Raw genomic sequence first — 4,868 nt, 5'->3', positions numbered from 1 at the left:
CAGGCTGATCTCAAACTCCCAATCTCAGGTGATCTGCCACCTTGGCCTCCTAAAGTGCTGGGATTACAGGCGTGAGCCACCATACCTGGTCCATGTATTTGCTATTAATTAGCTACACTTTGGAAATCAGTATTCAGAGAAAATAACTTTTCTCTGGCTAGAAATGAAAATTCTAATGGTATTTTATTTTATTTGTCATAGTTCCACTTCAAACATGAAACTGGGACATGTATGATCTTCTTACTTTCCGGTTTTTTTGTTTTTGTTTTTTTTGAGACAGTGTCTCACTCTGTCTACCAGGCTGCAATGGCATGATCTGGCTCACTGCAGCCTCAACCTCCCAGGCCCAGGTGATCTTCCCACCTCAGCCTCCCGAGCAACCGGAACTACAGGTACATGACACCACGCTCAGCTAATTTATTGTATTTTTTGTGGAGATAGGGTTTTGCCATGTTGCCCAGGCTGGTCTCAAACTCCTGGGCTCAAGCAATTCACCCACCTTGGCTTTCCAAAGTGCTAGGATTATAGGTGTAAGCCACTGTGCCTGGCCCACTATTGTTATTTCTATGTACTATTTGTTCTGTAATAATTAATGCTCTCATCTAGTGATTTGTGTATTTCTAATTTTTAATTTTCTTTTTTATTTTTGTTCATATTCAGGAGGAATAGTAATGTCTCTTGATAAAGTCTCATATTAAAAATATACTTTTGAAGTTACTGTCTTTCATTACCAGTGAGAATAAATAGAAATGTATACAGGGACACACATTTTTCTTTTTGCTTCAGGCTCCAGTATAGCTAAGCATGGCACTGCTGTATCCTGTATTTATTTAAAATTTTGATATTTTGTTCATGGACTTTTTGCATAGATTTAAAATTTTTAAAAATATGGATTTACCACTTCATGCCCATTAGAAGGTCTATAATTAAAAAGACAGACAAATATTTGTTGGCAAAAATGTGGATAATTTAAGACCCTCATACACTGCTGGTGGGAACATAAATAGGGAATAGTTTGGCAGTTTCTCAAAAGGTTAATCATGGAGTTATCATGACTCAGCAGTTTTACTCATAGGAATATGCCCAAGATAAGTTAAAACATAGGTCCACACAGAAACTTGTTCATAACAGCGTTATTTTATAATGCCCAAAAAGTGGAAACAACTCTAATGTCCGTCAACTGATCAATGGATAAACAAAATGTAGTGTGTCAACACAATGGAATATTATTTTATTTTATTTATTTATTATTTTTTGGAGGCAGAGTTTCACTCTGTTGCCCAGGCTGGAGTGCAGTGGTATGATCTTGGCTCACTGCAGCCACTGTTTCCCAGGTTCAAGTAATTCTTGTGCCTCAGCCTCCCAAATAACTGGAATTACAGGTGTGTGTCCCCACACCCAGCTAATTTTTGTATCTTTAGTAGAGATGGGTTTTCACCATGTTGGTCAGGCTTTTCTTGAACTCCTGACCTCAGGTGATCTGCCCACCTCGGCCTCCTGGGATTACAGGCGTGAACCACTGTGCCTAGCCTCAATGCTGCCTTTTAAATATGGATTTCTTGTTTTTCTTTTCTTTTCTTTTCTTTTTTGTTTTTTTGTAACAAGGTCTGGCTCTATTGCCCAGGATGGAGTGCAGTGGCACAATCTTGGCTCACTGCACCCTCCACCTCCCACGCTCAAATCATCCTCCCACCTCAGCCTCCCGAGTAGCTTGGACTACAGATAGCACCACCATACTCAGCTAAATTTTGTATTTTTTTTGTAGAGATGGAGTTTTGCCATGTTGTCCAGGCTGGTCTCGAATTCCTGACCTCAAGCAATGTGTCCTCCTCAGCCTTCCAAAGTGATGGGATTATAGACGTGAGCCACCTCAGTTAGCCTAAATATGGATTTCTTATGATCAATATATCTAACATTTACTGAATGCTTACTCCGTGTCAGACTCTAGGATATGCAGAGGGGTATAACTATAAAAAGGACAGGCACTGGGCCTGGTGGCTCACGCCTGTAATCCTAGCACTTTGGGAGGCTGAGGCAGGTGGATCATCTGAGGTCAGGACTTCAAGACCAGCCTGGCCAACATGGCAAAACTCCATCCCTACTAAAAATACAAAAATTAGCTGGGTGTGGTGGCATGTGCCTATAATCCCAGTTACTCGAGAGGCTGAGGCAGGAGAATTGCTTGAGGCTAGGAGGCAGAGGTTGCAGTGAGCCTGGATCACGACACTGCACTCTAGCCTGGTCAACAGAGCAAGACTCCATCTCAAACTAAACTAAAAGAAATGAAACTAAACTAAACTAAACTAAACTGAACTAAACTGAAAAGGACAGGTATGTTTCCTGGTTCTAATGAGGTCACAGTCTGTCAGGTGAGATAAACTAAAAACGACCTGATTTTGTATAGTATAAGTATTGTGGTAAAGGGCATGAAATAAAGGCTTATTTTTTGAGACAAAGTCTTACTCTGTTGCCCGAGCTGGAGTGCAGTGGCACAATCTCAGCTCACTGCAACCTCTACCTCCCAGGTTCAAGTGATTCTCTTGTCAGCCTCCTGAGTAGCTGGGACTACAGGCATGCTCCACCATACCCGGCTAGTTTTTTTGTACTTTTTAGTAGAGACAGGGTTTCACTATGTTGGCCAGGCTGGTCTTGAACTCCTGACCTCGTGATCTGCCCACCTCAGCCTCCCAAAGTGCTGGTATTTACAGGCATGAGCCACAACGCCTGGATGGGATAAAGGCATTTTTAGTTATTTTTATTATTTTATTTTTTTTATTATTTATTTATTTGTTTGTTTTTGAGACAGAGTTTCTCTCTTGTTTCCCAGTCTGGAGTGTAATGGCGTGATTTCCGCTCACCACAACCTCCACCTCCAGGGTTCAAGCAATTCTCCTGCCTCAGCCTCCCTAGTAGCTGGAACTACAGGCGTGAGCCACCATGCCTGGCTAATTTATTATTTTTTTATTTATTTATTTTTTTTGTAGAGACAGGGTTTCTCCATGTTGGTCAGACTGGTCTTGAACTCCCGACCTCAGGTGATTTGCCTGCCTCGGCCTCCCAAAGTGCTGGGATTACAGGCCTAAGCCAGCGTGCCCGGCAGAGGTAAAGGCTTGTTTTTTGTTTGTTTGTTTTTGAGTTGGAGTCTCGCACCGCGGTCTGGGCTGGAGTGCAGTGGCGTGATCTCAGCTCACTGCAACCTCTGCCTCCTGGGTTCCAGTGATTCTCCTGCCTCAGCCTTCTGAGTAGCTGAGATTACAGGTGCCTGCCACCATGCCCAGCTATTTTTTTGCGTTTTTAGTAGAGACAGGTGTTTCACCATGTTGACCAGGCTGATCTCAAACTCCTGACCTTGTGATTTGCCTGCCTTGGCCCCCCAAAGTGTTGGAATTACAGGTGTGAGCCACCACACCAGGCTAGTAAAAGCTGGAGTGCAGTGGCACAATGTTGGCTCACTGCAACCTGTGCCTCCTGAGTTCAAGCAATCATCCCTGCCTCAATTTCCCAAGCAGCAGGGATTACAGGTGTCTGCTACCATGCCTGGCTAATTTTTGTATATTTTAGCAAAGATGAGGTTTCACCATGTTGGCCAGGCTGGTCTTGAACTCCTGACCTGAGGTGATCTGCCCACCTCGGCCTTCCAAAGTGCTGGGATTACAGGAGTGAGTCACAAAGCCTGGCCTGTGAAGTGTGCTCTGAATGGAGAGATTACCTAAACAGGCTTCATGTAAGCAACAAGGCTGTTTATTCACTTGGGTGCAAGCAGACTGAGTCCGAAAAGAAAGTCAGCAGAGGCTGGTGGGATAGGAGCTGGTTTTATAGGTTTGGGGTAGGCAGTGGAAAGTTACAGTTCAGGATGGTTTTTATAAGCAGGTTGGTAAGGTGTCACAGGGTCCAGTGCCACAAGGTTGACTTATCATTTGAGACAGGAACAATGGCAGAATGTCACAAGATTGGTTAATCAGACACTGCAGGAGCTAGCTATTCTTCTTTTGCAGTTTTCCCCTTACCTCAGAGTTTCTGGCTCCAGGAGGCCATCTGGAGGTGTACGTGTGGATCACAGGGGTCATCATGGCTTGATTATGGTGTAGTCCATGGTGCAGTCCATTCAGAGGACTTTGCATTACTGTCTTTTTATATTAATAATATAAAGATAAAAACGTAAAACAGGTGGGGCAGCAGTGACATTTTGGGGCAGTATGGAGGGGTGATGAGTGAAGTTTCTCAGGGCTTCTTCGAGCGGGATTGGAGGTGGCATGGAAACCTAAAAATGGGAGAGATTTTAGACTGCCAAGAGATTTTGGGGTGAGGGGTGATATTGTGGGGTTATTAGAAGGACCATTTGTCTTATTGACTGATTGGTTATAGCTTGGATACGATTTTGTAGGAATTGAGAGATTAGTCAGAAAAGGCAGGTCCAAATAAGAGAAGAAGGATAGATATAAGGGGGCCTGCTAATGGAGGGAGCCATGATGCACAGTTAGAGAGTGGCCAGCTAGGTCCAGAATAGTTGCCTGATTAGTGAGTTTTTCAGCCCTGTCTTTAAGTTTTTTGATGGCATCCTATGTGAGGCAGAATTGGTTTAAATAAAAGCAGCATTATTCGTTTAGGAATAGGCAGAGTTCTCCTTTCTCAGCAGTTAGTAGATCAAGGCTTCGGCGATTTTGGAGGACAACTGCAGCCAGGGAATTAACTTGGGCTTGGAGGACAGATAGTGTTTGAGTTATGTCTGTAATGCTGTCGCAGAAATCATTAGAGAGATGGCAAAAATGTGGTGATGTAAGTAGTAAAGCCTGTTATACCTGTCCTGATTGCAGCAATGGAGACTCCTAATCCTATAAGCAAGGGGATTAATGGAATGACTCTTTTTT

The sequence above is a fragment of the Cebus imitator genome, unplaced genomic scaffold (genome assembly GCF_001604975.1).
Source record: "Cebus imitator isolate Cc_AM_T3 unplaced genomic scaffold, Cebus_imitator-1.0 Scaffold927, whole genome shotgun sequence".
NCBI lineage: Eukaryota > Metazoa > Chordata > Mammalia > Primates > Cebidae > Cebus > Cebus imitator.
Note: the sequence above shows the minus strand (reverse complement) of the source record.